At 56.0% G+C, this 13,541-nt stretch overlaps 1 protein-coding gene and 1 non-coding gene across 2 annotated transcripts in view; one reads left to right on the top strand and one right to left on the bottom strand.

Annotated features, from left to right (window-relative positions):
• Positions 1-13,541, top strand: part of ELL (elongation factor for RNA polymerase II) — a 76,015-nt gene that overhangs the window by 12,914 nt on the left and 49,560 nt on the right. The window lies entirely within an intron of this gene.
• TRNAD-GUC (transfer RNA aspartic acid (anticodon GUC)) lies at positions 53-124 on the bottom strand. The gene has a single exon. It is a non-coding gene; the product is annotated as a tRNA-Asp (tRNA).

Below are 13,541 nucleotides of genomic sequence, written 5' to 3' on the forward strand. Positions count from 1 at the left end.
TGCTTGTTATTTGTTTTTTTATGGCCGCACTGTGTGACTTGTGGGATCTTAGTTCCCTGACCAGGGATTGAACTCGGGCCCTGGCAGTGACAGTGCCAAGTCCTAACCACTGGACTGCCAGGGAATTCCTCCATTTTGTTTGTTTGTTTGTTTTTAAATACATTGACTTTTTGGGGGAATTCAGCTTCCTGCTGTGGCCTTGTGGTTCTCCCCACATCTGGAGGGAGTGAGGTAAGGGTCCCAGTGCAACACATCCAACAAGGGGAGCACTGAATGGAGTCAGGAGAGCCTAGCTCACAGGGGCTAGCGTGGGGGCAAGCTCAGCTTGGCCTCGCCCTTGACAGTGGGTGCCTCCCTGCCATGTTCTCAAGGTCTTGACAGTGAGCTGGTGCCGCCGTGCCCTTCCAGCTGCTCCCTTTACCTGTGCAGTAGGTGGTAGAACTCACAGGTCCTCTTTCTGCCCCTGCAGAAGCTGAGGTCTGTTGTGCCCAGCGTTGCTGCTGTAGCCGCCAGCCCCCAAAACCAAGGCCTTGGCAGTTTGCCATCATGTTAGGTGAACAGAATCAGATAAGGACGCTGATGAAGTTCACTGTTACGTTCCTTTTTTCAGTGTCAATTAGAGACTCAAATGAGGGCCAAACCTGGCCCCCACCTATGTTTGTAAATAAACGTTTTTTAAAATTAAAAAAAAATTTTATTTTATTTTTATTTACTTATTTATTTTTGGCTGCTTCGGGTCTTAGTTGCAGCATGTGGGATCTTCATTGTGGCATATGGGATCTGTTGTTGTGGCATGTGGACAGGCTCTTCGTTGTGGTGCACGGGCTTCTCTCTAGTTGTGGCGCGTGGGTTTTCTCTCTCTTGTTGTGCACATGCTCCAGGACATGTGGGCTCTGTAGTTTGTGGCATACGGGCTCTTTAGTTAAGGTGTGTGGGCTCAATAGTTGTGGCACGTGGGCTTAGTTGCCCTGCGGCATGTGGGATCTTAGTTCCCCGACTAGGGATCAAACCCACGTCCCCTGTATTGGAAGGAGGATTCTTTACCACTGGACCACCAGGGAAGCCCCTGAATAAAGTTTTATTGGGACGCAGTGGCGTTGTCTGTGGCTGCTTTCGCACTACAGTGGTGGCAGATTTTTTGCCACAGGGACTGTCTGGCCCTCAAAGCCTGAGACATTGACTCTCTGGCCCTGCAGTTGCTGGTCTGGAGTGTTGGGAGTGTTAGCAGACTGCGCTGTCCCGGGGCAGAGCCCCTGGTCCCTGTGCTGCTGCGCGCAGCCCTGTGAGCCCTGGCAGACAGCTTGCCATCGCGTCTCAGGGCTGGACCGATGCTTCAGAGAGTGCTTTTTGTCCGACCCCTGCATTTCATGGATGGGAGGTCTAGAGAATGGTGGCCGGCCCACGGTCGCATCAGCATAGATTAAATTGAGCCTAAAACCCAAGGGTGTCCACTCTAGGACTGCCTGCCCTCCCAGTTTCATGTGGACTCCGAGTGCTTCCTGTGAGTCCCTGGGTTTCCTGGGAATAGCTTTTCTCAGGCACAGTGTCAGGCTTGGCACAGCTTCCAGTGGGCCTGGCCTTTTATTTGAGATCTTCTGGTGTACTCTGGAAACACAGTTGTGTGGCCTCGGTGGGAACGGCTGTGTGCGTGTCCCTGGCAGAGCTGGGAGGGCGGACGTCTGCCTCTTATTCCAGTCAGGCTCTGGCTGAAGCCCCCCCTGGTCCCTTGGCCTCAGCTCCACGGGCGTACAGCAGGGCTGGTATCACCTTCCGAGTGGGGACTGTGCCTACTAAGGGGTCAGTACACACAGTGTTTTCAGATGTGTGCTTCATGGCGTGAGGAACAGTCAAATGATGTGGGTTTCAGGTGGGCCCCTTGTGTGGAGACAGTGGGCAGCAGGTGTCCCCTGCTCCCCAGACAGGGTCCAGGGGTTGGCACTTGGTGAACCTTTGGAGCTTTCTCAGCTCTGGACGAGTGCCACCTGAAGTTAGATTCTGACAAGCGCCACCTGTAGATGATCCTGGATTAGACATTGGAGAAGGCCCCAAGAAGGCCCCAAGAAGGGCAGACCTCTGCCAAGGGGCTGTGGTTTCTGGGTTCTGTTCGCAGAAACGGCATGATTTTGCTGTTATCTGGTGTCGTTTCTCTCTTTTGAGAGTTGGATGGAACTGTTGAGCTGCTGCAGGGTGGGCAGGGGAATGGTGTAGGGGGAAGTTCGAGGGAAGGGGGGGGGTCCGAAGGGGAAATCATATTTGGGGATGTCCCAGGGTGGAGAGGCTGCCTGGAGATGTCTGAGGCAGGGACAGGCCACAGCTAGAAGAATGTGTTCCTTCCTCCCCTGGTTGTACTATTTTTGGTGTTGGACGCTCACAGATGTCTGCTCGTTCCAGCAAAATATGCTCAGCTTACTGTGGATCTGGCAAGTGGGACGAGGACAACCAGCCCTGGTCGCCTGTATCCAGCTTGTCTCCAGCCTGTTCTGGGGAGGGCACCAGGCCCCTGCTTGCTCCCCTACCTGTGCACAGGGTCCTGCTAGTTGAGGGCCTTGTTTGTATAGCCACATGACCCCGTGATATGCGCAAGCTTCTCTTGACAGGAAGTGGGCTGAGTTAAGAAGGATTCTGAGGTGCTGTTTGGCCTGGAGTATAGGGTTAATGGTATGTGGTCCCTGGCCCTCCCTGGTCTCAGCCCTGCCGTCTGGCATCTCTGTGGGGAGGGTCCCTCCTTGCTGTTGAGCAGGTGAGGTTAGTGACCCCCCAGGTGAGCCTGGACCATAAGCGTGGGGCCGGTGAATGGAGTCTGCCGGCGCCTGGATGTGCAGGACGAGGCTCGCAGGCATCCCTGGAAGCTGGACTGATGCGGTGTTGCAGAGGCACAAGGCTTTGGTCCCCTTTTCTCCCGAGGTCTGTGTTCCAGAGCTGTGGCTCTGATTGCGCTTCATCCTGGGATCTTCACACAGCTCCTGCCACCGGCCTCTCCTCCTCCTGGTTTTGGTCTCTCACATGAGCATTCGCGGAGACCTGGATGCTTTCATGTGACAGGAATGGCCACGTGTGTGATCCTCGGTGAGTGGCTGGTCCACGTGGACGTGGTGTCTCCCTTCAGGCCCTCTTCTTGGAGCTCCAGGTGCTGTTCCTAGGGTGAGCACACAGAGTGGGTATCTTTCTGCTGTTGCATGGCTCAGGGGGTGGGTGAATTTGGAGGTGTCGAAGCAGGTCAGTGGAGAACACAGGGCCCAAGCCTTGCATTGGCTGAGCTGGGGCTGGTTTTGAGCCAGCCTGCAGACCAGGGGAGGCTGCCCATGCCCCATGTTCGTGTGCGCACCTGTTTAGCCCCCTGCAGGATGGAGTCATGTTGTGGGGCCTGTGCCTTCCTTCTGTGCTGCAGCCCTAGCTGTCTAGCAGAAGAGTCAAGGCCTGAGGTGTCTCTGAAAGGTAGGTGTTTGCTCTTCTGTTGGAGCCATCGGCCAGGCGTTCCCCAGGTGCAGGCATCAGACCTCAGGCCAGCCGGCTCCTCTGCTGCTCAGGGTTACAGGATCTTTGTGGGCCCCAGGAGCCTGTGGACTGGACAGGTTGGCCCCAAAGCCTGTCGACTGGACAGATTGGTGGCAGGACTCGGCTGTGGCTGTGCAGAGCAGGCAGGTTCCAGTGTAAGTATCATTTCTCGTGACAGCCCTTGGAGCGCGTTAGAGGTGGGGAGATGGGACACGGCCCGTGGGCAGACTTGGCAGGATGCAGGCTGGGGAGCTCTGTTTGTTTAAAGTTGGGCCTCGTGGTGTTTTTTGTTGTTACTTATTAACGCATTGATTAATCTTGTGGGCGGTGCTGAGCTGGCCTTAGGCCTGGCAGGTGGGGTCCGAACTCTGTAAGCTGGCCAGTTTTGGAGGGAAGAGGATTGCTGCTCTGAAAACTGGGTCCCGGGATTGAGGCTTCTGGAGCCTGTAGTTGCTTCCCTTCCGGCCCAGTCATAGATGAACATGACAGAAATCAGATGTGCACAGCAGTTTCATATAGGCGTCCAGGAGGAATCCTGAAGTCTGCAGAAAATTTAGGGGAAATTTAGAACAGGGATCCCCATGTCATCGTTTTCACTCAGGATGTGCATTGAGATTTTGGTAACTCAGAGAGTCACAAGACTGCATGTAAAAAACAGAACAGGAATGGCGTCAGCCCACACAGGCAGATGATCCCTCAACAGGGTGGCCAGCTTCCTGCCTCTCTTCAGTCCCCTGCGCCGCCCTAGCCTGTCTGCACAGTGGCGTAGCACCCATCACCCAGGGCCTGAATTGAAGCAGTGTGTGTGTGTGAGTCCTTCCCAGACTCTGTGGCCCAGGAGAGGCCCCGGCCTCAAGGAGTAAGCAAGTGGGATGTTGACGTGTGGGGTCCTGATTGGTCCCAGGCGTCTGGCCCAGAGCACCTGTCCTCAACCTTGGCCAGGCTGCAGGTGTGACAGGCGTGACATCTCAGTTTTGGGGTGCCAGGCCGTGTGGGTCCTGAATGAAGAGTGACAGCCCGGTGGGCTCTAATTCCACCTACAGGTCAGGAGGGCTTGCTGGAGAAGGAACGTTTGGTGGGACCTGTTGGGAGAGTGGAGTTCCTGGGGCCAGAGCGGGAGGTGGGGAAGAGCCAACCCGGGAGGTCCAGGAGGCTGTGCTGAGGGAGAAGCCCGGCCCTCTCCTAAGAGTGCCAAGAACCAAGCGATAGGTCAGAGTGTCAGGGAGGGTGGCCAGCACGCAACATCGCAGGGCAAGAGCTTCAGGAGACAGCGCGTGTGCCCGTGCCTCAGACACCTTCCCTCTAGGTCTTTATGGGCCCCTCCCCCTCCCACCTTTGCAGTCTCTGCTCTGAGAGCTCCCTCTCCATGTGCCTCCAGCACTCAGCGTGTCTCCTGAGCTGTGTGTGCTCCTGTCCCCGCGTCTGGGGCCGTAGCGGCAGGGTGAACCGTACCATGTGAACACGGGGGGACCGTGTTGAGGCGGGGCGCAGGTTCTGTGTAGTTGCCTTGTCTAGTTCACTCTGCCCAGTCTGTTCTGTCACTCCAAGGGCCAGCATCCTGCTCCGGATTCAGGATGCTGTCCGCTCAGCTCCCTCAGCAGAGCCTGCCCTGGGGGCCGTGACTGTTCTTGGCCGGGGGGTGGGGGGACTCTCAGTCTGCTGTCTCTGATTCTTTCCCTTCCCCATTCTCCAGCTCTGCCAGATCTCCTTTCCAAAAATAAAAGCCCCGCCACCTCCTTCTCACCCGCTTTATCCCCGTTCTCACCCCAGAGTGGTGGTGTTCCCTCCCAGAGAGCCATAACACCCCCCCCCCCACCGGCGTTGCCTGGGGCGGCAGCACAGGCCCCAGGGTGGATGGTGCCACCAGGGTGCTCTGCAGACCAGCTGCTCACAGCACCTTCCCTGTGGTGGGCCTGGGCCTAGTGTGTTATGCCGATTTTAACGCTTTTCTTTCTTTTTTTTTTTCTTTCTTTCTTTTTTTTATTTATTTATTATTTTTTGGGGGGTACACCAAGTTCAACGCTTTTCTTTTTGAGCTGGGTTCCTTTTTACCAAGTAAACCCAGCTTCGAAGTTCCACTTTATAAAGCAGGTGACAGGGGTGACTCTGGTAGGGGCCAGGGAGTCCTGCTGGGTGGCCCATGCCATGGGGGTTGGGCCCGGCTCTGCCCGGGAGCTGGTGGCCCTTGGTGAGATTCTGGCCTTATGGGGTCCCGGGCAGTGTCCTTCCACTCCCAGGGCATTCCCAGCCCCTGCAGCCTACCCATGGTGGGGGCAGCCCAGATGGCAGCTTTGGGGCCTTAGCTTGGAGCCCTGCGTCGTTGCTAACGACCAGGCTCCTTCCTGGGCATTGGCAAACCTTGCTAGGCTGCCGAGTGCTCTCCCCAGGCAAGGGCTTTTGAATTCTGCATTTATGGGCCCAGAATTTCTTCCCTAAGTTGGCTCAGAAGCAAAAAGAGGAAGATCATTGAGTTTCCTCGCAGAACACTGACGATGCTGCGTGCCCTGTGTTCCTGCACCTCTGTCCCGGAGATCGGGGGTGTGGCAGGTGGCAGGTGGTGCTGCTGCTGGTTGTCTTCCTTCATGGATAGGATTTTGGGAAGCCCCCAAAGCCGCTGTTTGGGGTCCTGAAATGTCCTTGGTGGAGATATTTGACCTTTTGACTCTAAAGGTTTGTTCCTAATTTGGCTGGTTGCAGGATTTTCTGTAGTGGTGGCGTCCCCGTTTGCAGAATTGACTAAGGTGAGCTCACTCTGGGTTCTGGCCAGCCCAGCGGTCTGCAGCACTGCTGTTGCTGGTGCCCCTGCCTGGAGCAGTTGGTGCAGGCCTGTGCCCCTCCCTCCCTGGGGGTCTGTGCCCCTTGCCTCCCTCACCAGGATGCCCTCCGTCCCCTCGTGACTCACTCCTGTCACGCCCGCAACTCATGGAAAGCGCTCTGTCAGCATAGATGGCCCTGTGGTCATGGCCTCCGGAAGCCTCTCTGCACCCACAGACACGGGGCCTGCCGTGTGTTCTCATGGCCCAGCACCCCAGGGTCGCTGTGCCTCTTCTCTGGGTCCACTGCTTTCCTGGAGTCCTCATTCACCTCTGGCCATCAGACTGGGAGTGTGGGTTCTTAACGGGATATCCAGCCACAGTGATAGGGGCCACTCCTGACCTTCAGAGCTCTGGGACATTTGGTGGCCTAACATGGAGTTTCTGCCACCTGTTACAAACGCCTTGTCTTGGCCAGCCAGGCGGTGGTGCTGCTCCTTGCTGCTGGGGACACTTGTGGACAGCGATGTGTGATTCACGGGGCTCCCGGAGACCCTGCTGCTCTGGCCCAGCATTCTCTCCTTGACTGCTGAAGGCCTTTCTTTGAAAGTTTCCTCGGGAATTCTCAGGTGGTCCAGTGGTTAGGACTTTGAGCTCTCACTGCTGAGGGTCTGGGTTGGATCCCTGGTTGGGGAATTAAGATCCCACAGGCCGTGCAGATTGCCAAAACAAATCTCCTCTCTAGTGTCGGTGCCCTTGCTGCTGTCCTCCGTGCCGCCCACCCGGAAGTACACTCCTGGAGCCCAGGATGCCCCCCAAGGACAGAGTGTGCGTGAGAGGGCCTGGCGCACACCAGGCCTTCACCGGGAGCCTGTGAATTTGATTGAGCCTTGCCTTTGTGGATCAGTGGTTTCCGACTTTGTTTTACTCTTACGTGGTGCAGCTAGCTCTTGGGCACCAGCCGGGTGTGTCAGACAGACCAGCGGGAAGTGCCTCACTCCCACGCAGCATACCCTGCTGCACGCCGACGCCCTTCGGGTCCTGCCCCGCGCCTCCGGTGCACCCTCGCCTGCTACCCTGAGCAGCTGGCACCTGGCTCAGGCTGCTTGGCCAGCCCAACCACAGACTTGAGGGAGGGCCAGGCTCTGCCATCCTGTGGGCTTTGCCTTGTTCCCTGCCACCGCACCCCCCCCCAGCACCAGCTGACTTCTCATGCTACCTCTGCAAGTGTGTCCCAGGATGTTTCCCACTTCCTTTTGCACACCAGGTTGTCTTATTCTTCCTAATTTTGTGGTAGTGCTCAGCAGAAACGGCATCTCTCATTTGTGTTTTCTTTGGTGGCTCCTCCTGTGTTTTAGCCACTTGCACTGTCTTCTCAGTCTGAGCCGCATTCATCACCTTTTCCTGTCGGGGTGTGTGTCTTCTAGTGGGGCTCGCTCTAGCGTCGATTGGCCCCCCTGGCAGCTCTCGCACTGGGTGCTACCTGAGTGCTGTCTGCTCACTAGGACGGCGTTGTGGCCTGGTCGTTCCTTCTCCCAGGTATGACCCACCATGCTTGACAGAACGAGATGGCCTCACCTGCTGGAGGTTTTGGCCTGGCTGTGCCTGTGAGCGGTGCTTACTCATAGGCTCTTCTCTGGCGAGTCAGATGCGTGAAATTGGCAACCAGCTGGCCATTTGTCACTTTCTTGAGTGTGACTGTGGACCCAGCTGGCCGATAATTTTGAAGCACTTAGACTGTGTTATTAGGCTATTTTCCAGGGTATTGGATTTGCTTCCGTTTACCTCAGTGACATGTTAGTGGAAAAAACGTGCTTGCGGATCGGAAACTACTACATTCTGTATGGCCTCTGTTGGTTCCCAAAGTTATTCCATATATGTAGAGTGTTTGAGCCCACGCCAGCGTTAGGAAGTGAGGGATGGTCAGTTAGGGTCACTGTGCCAGGCCGTGGGGGGCACTGCCTGTTCCTGGGGCAGAGTGAGGGCTCGCTGAGAGGTCTGGGCCCCTGTGCTGGCCTTTGCTGGGATGATGTGCCATCCGTCCGCCCATAACTCCCCCATCACCCCTGCATCCTGCCAGGGAGGTTCCTGTTTCTACCTTTGTCAGAGTCGATTCCTCTAGGAGGAATCTGTTGACAGGTCCTTCTTGGAGAAAACTGGGTTTGGCATGCAGGATTTCAAATGTCATGATCAGAGGGTTGTTGGCGTGACTGTTAAAGGAATCCACGACAGACGTCTGCATGGTGAGTGCTTGGTGAGCACTGTCTAAGGGGGTTCAGTCAAATGCCGAACATGTGCTGGGGTCCTCCTGGAGATACCCACCATGTACATGACAGATGTGGAAACATGAGTGTGGCCAGTAGTCATGTTTTACTTAAATGAGCACTAATTATTATTGTTGGTTTGTTATTACTTTGTCGAATATTATTTGAGGTCATCAATACAGTTTTGGGAAGGGTTCTGTGGTTCTGATGGTTCCCTTGGTTTGGATGGCAGAGCGCTCCCTTTGTCCAGGTCTGTCCTGTCAGCCATCCCTGGTGGGGCCTCCTAGTGTGCCCAGGGCCCCCAGGTGTCCCTTCTCCCAGCCCTCTTCCCCTGCGGCCAGTTGTTACCCTGATGGGAGAGCAGACTCATTGAGATCACATGATCCTGGCTACCTCTGCAGTGCCCATGGGGTTGAGGGTGTAACCTTACTGCCTTGAAAGGCAGGGACAAGGTCATTTCCATTTTACAGATGAGAAAACTGAGCAGCTCAGGCATGAGGTCTGTCACCCAAGGCCAAATAGCTGGTTAGAGGGTGGTCTCCCTCACCCTAGAGGTCCTTGGAGGCCTCCTTGGCCTTGCATTCTTCTTTGTGTCAGAGTTTTTTTTTGTTTTTTTTTTTTTGTTTTTTTTAAAGAGTGTTGCAATGCTTTATTTTCCAGCGTTCAGAAACTGAGAGGCAGGAGCTGGAGGTCACGTGCGTGGCAGAGCCGGTTTGTGCTGTTCTTTACATTGTTTCAGCAGCTTAGTGAGTTATTGCCAGCCCCGTGCGACCAAGCCAGAGAGGTTAAGTACCTTACTTAGGTCGCACAGCTTTTAAGTGGCAGATCCCGAAGTGGATGCGAATCTTCTGATCTTAGTTCTGGGCCCTGAGACGGAAGTTGCTTTTGGTTCCCAGCAGGTGCTGAGAACCCCAGTGTATCCTTCTTGTTCTTAAGCCTTGGGCTCCCTGTCTCCGCCAGGACCAGCTGATTGATGTGGAAGCTGGGCAGGTGCACTGCTCCTGTCTTCTATATAAGGAAAGGACGGGACACCTCCAGGTGCTGCCTCAGCTCTTAAGCAATGCCCAGCCCAACCCCCCTGCCCCCGCCCCCCCCCCCCCCCCAGCTCTGCGTTGGGTTTGAATGGCTTGGAGTGGTGTGGAGGAGGGGACCCTGGACCTTGGGGGTAGGGGTTAGCATCTCTTGGCTGTCATTCCTGTGAGTTTCATGTTGCATTCGTGTTGGCAGTGAGTTTCACGTTGCATTCTCCTTAACCCAGGCCCCGGGGCAGCGTGGTGGTGGTGTGAGGCTGGACCAGCCAAGGACCCCCACGTTAACCTGACTTCTTACCCTGGTTGATTCTGGGTTCCTAGCCCAGAAGTCCAGAAAGAGTTTGGATTGTACTGTGCAGTCTCACTGCTGATGCATGCGACTGTCAGTGCGAGCGACACAGTTCCGTCTTCCTTTCCTCCATAGACCTTCTGGTCCTCCTTCCGCTGAGGCAGCTGGCCTGGAGTCCTGCCAGGTTCTACTTCTGTGATGGCGCAGATTGTACGCTGCTCCCGAAATCTAATTTCAGGCCTAAGATAAAATGGTTTTGTCGACCTGGGTTTGGTGAGTAGGAAGGCGAGAGGCTTGAGCTTTCCTTCTAGGTGTTTCGTGTTGCCCGAGCGATGTTTGCTCCCTTAGAAGACTCGGTATTCTGGCCACAGTGAGAGGCCACTGTGCTCCTGCCGTCACTGGGGCTGGCCTCACTGTGTCTCCTACACAGACTACCCTTCTAGTAACTTTAAAGAAAGTTGTTTCTCGCACCTGACCTAGTTTTATTTATTTTCGAGCCCAGGAGGATGTGCTGGCACGTGGCTGGGTCTCCTCAGGTCTGGCTCGGGGAGCAGCCCAGTGCTGGAGGTGGCACTTCCCCGGGTCACCCCTCGGGAGACCCTGCTGCTTCCTGAGCCTGGCGGTTGCTTTTGCTCCGTTGTCTCCGAGATTACAGAATGCTCGCTGCAGGAGCCTCCTGCCTCATTTGGAATCTCAACCAGCGTCCGTGCTTGAGGTTCTCCTGTGTGCAGAGGAAGCTTCTGGGTGAGACAGGGTCCGCACCGCTCCTGGGCTCACGCGTGGCTCTCTTCCGCTCCGACATGCCATGTGCCACACACTCAGGCATGGCTGTTGCAGCTCACGGCTGTCATGATCTGTTTGGCTTGGTGATGCCGAAAGGCACCTGCATGGGGATCCAGCTGCTCTGGGTTGAGTCCTCCTTCCCTCATCGTAGGGCTCAGGCATGGCCCGAGCCTCAGTTTCTCCGTCTGTAAGGAGGCAGCAGTTGCCCCTGCCCTGGAGGTTGTGAGGGACTGAGTGGCGCATCAAATGAAGGGCCACGTGAAGGGGTGTCCTCTGCTGAGGAGAGGAGGCACTCGGCCACATCTCCACACCCTGGACGTCGTCTTTTGGGGTGTCCAGTTCCCTACCGTCAGGGCATGGAGCAGGTGCGCCAAGAGAGGCCCCTTCTGGAGCGTGCAGGGAACTATGTTCCTTGGCCCTCCGCCCCGAACCCTGCTGCCCTGCCCCAGGCTCAGGTCAGAAGTTCAGCAGAGGCACTGGCCACTGCCGAATCTTCCCCGCAGCCCAGGCTGAGGTACTCGGGGCCAGTGACCCATCCCTTACCCTAGTACAGACTCCCCTGAAGTGGCTGTGCAAGGGACCTGGCTTCTGCCACCTTTGTCTGGGGCTGGGAGCCCCTCTTCCCCTCCCCTGTCACTCTGCTCTGTCCGGCTCAGCATCCTTAAGGCTGGTCTCTGTGTTTGGGGCCCCCACCTTCCTCCCTCAGCTGCAGTGGGGGGCTAATGGGGACATGAGTGAGGAGGAACGGCAGAGCCCAGCGCCTCCCATCGGGGGTCCCATGCTGCTCCTTACTGGCTCCTGTTCTGTGCCCCAGCTGCCCAGAGCACTGGTTGACGAGCACATGGGGCCAAGCAATGCCCCTCTTGGTGCTCAGGCCCTTCTCTCCCTGCTCCCTTTCCCTGGCCTGCTTAAGGTTTGTGTGCCTCCTGTCCTTGCGGTTTCGGCTCAGCGCCCCCTCTCACCCCCTGTCAGGACAGCATCTCCAGTGTCACTCTGTTACCCACTCTGAAACTGTGCTGAGGGACCCTGAGTGGACAGGGCAGCATCTGTCTCATTGGCTGCATCCTTCCAGCTTGCTGTAGTGCTTCTGGTGCCTTCTCCCAACTATTAAGTCCCAGGCGAGGTGGTTCTGAGATTGCACCTGCCAAAGGTGCCAGGGGTCCAGGTGCTGCCAGCTCAGGAAGTGGAGGAGGGAGAGGATTCCAGTCTGGCATGGGCAGAGCTGCTCCAGCTCTGAAGGCAAAGATGACTCTGGAAGATGTTGTTACTTGGTCTGGCGCCTAGAATGCTGCTAAATGAGTGTGGGGTGGTGGAAGGAAGTGGAGGTAAACAGATATAAGGAGTTGGAAATTTTCTCTTGTGGTCTTTAGTGCTAGGCAGCAGAGAGGAGAGACGAGGCCACAGTAAGGTAGAAAGACCTGGGGGGGTTTCAGGAGGGTCTTTGGTCTTTGGGGATCCTCCGGTCCTGGGGTACATTTCTGGTGTTGATTTTTGTGGCTGACTACCTGCCTGGGGAGAGAGGCTTTACTGTGTCCTTGTCGGAGAGGTCACCTCCTGGGGGTCTCTGGGACTGTCCCCTCTGGAGGGCATCTGTGTGCTGGGACCAGAGCAGACAGAACACTGGGAAAAGTGATCAGTGACCCAGCAGGCCTTTCCCAGACTGCAGAGTAAAGGACCCAGGTGTTTCCCAGGGACCAGGTGGCCGGTAGGCCCCTCCCTTTGTCCTGCCTGCCCTACGCTTTGGGTAGGGTTAGAGATGGAAAAATATGCTACATTCTTGTCATTTCATCCTCCTGAGTGGGGCATCTCGCTCCCATTTAATGGTTTCTAGTTTTTGCCCAGGATGAAGCCCCACGCTCTGCGCTCAGGGGAGCCCAGCACTCTCTGCTCTGGCCAGCAGCCTCAGAGGGGACAAAGGTGTCGTTGTGTCGCCTAGAGCCCAGGCGAGCTCTGCAGAGCTGCAGTACAGAGAGGGTGCTTTTTGGTAGGTGCTGGGCAGTGCTTCCCAGCATGGCCTGGTGGGCAGCTCTGGTGACAGTTGCCCCTTCTTATCACCCTGGGCTCTGAGCTGCCTGTGATGGTCTCCTGCTTCTTTCCTTTTTAATTTCTCATACAAATCCCTGGGCTTGTAGAAATGGTTTGTCTTTGGTACGTCCCATCCTTTCCTTCTTAGTTGCTCTCCTGGTCTAGTTTTGGTGCAGAAGATGCAGGCAGCCTGCACTCGCCTCTGCTTGTGCAGGTCAGCTTTGGGAACCGCATGGTTCAGGAGCAGCAGTGTGGCCCAGCCTGCTCTGTGAGGTATTCAGAGCCGTGCTTTTCATTTTAGGGGTGGGAGGGGGTCTTAGGAGGAATCGTTGGGTGTGAGGGGAGCACATACTTATTTTAACCTTCCTTGGTGTCATCTTAGCCCAGCTGCAGAGGTCAGCACACAGGCTCTTCCCTCCAAGGGGTTTGGGGAGATGGGGCAGGAGGGACGGCCACTCCAGGGAGCGCAGCGTGCCCGTGCGGGGTTGGGGGAGGCAGCCTGATGCTGCAGAGGGGCACCTAGAGTAAGAGGGCGGGGCTTTAGAGAGGGGCCTGGGCAGGGGGTGGGGGAGGGGACATTCATTCCCAAATGACCTCTCAGTTGTGTGACATCTTGGGGCACCTGCATGCACCTGTGTTCATGATGTAATAATGACATTTTAAATAACTGGAACCAGGGACTTGCCTGGTTGTCCAGTAGTTAAGACTCCGAGCTCCCAATGCAGGGGACCCAGGTTCAATCCCTGGTTAGGGAACTAGATCCCGCATGCCACAACTAAGAGCCTGTATGTTGCAACTAAAGATCCCACATGCCTCAACGAAGATCCCGTATACTGCAACTAAGACCCGGCACAGCCAAATGAATAAATAAATATTAAAAAAAAAATAACTGGAACCAGAT

The sequence above is a fragment of the Hippopotamus amphibius genome, chromosome 15 (assembly GCF_030028045.1).
Source record: "Hippopotamus amphibius kiboko isolate mHipAmp2 chromosome 15, mHipAmp2.hap2, whole genome shotgun sequence".
Classification (NCBI taxonomy): Eukaryota; Metazoa; Chordata; class Mammalia; order Artiodactyla; family Hippopotamidae; genus Hippopotamus; species Hippopotamus amphibius.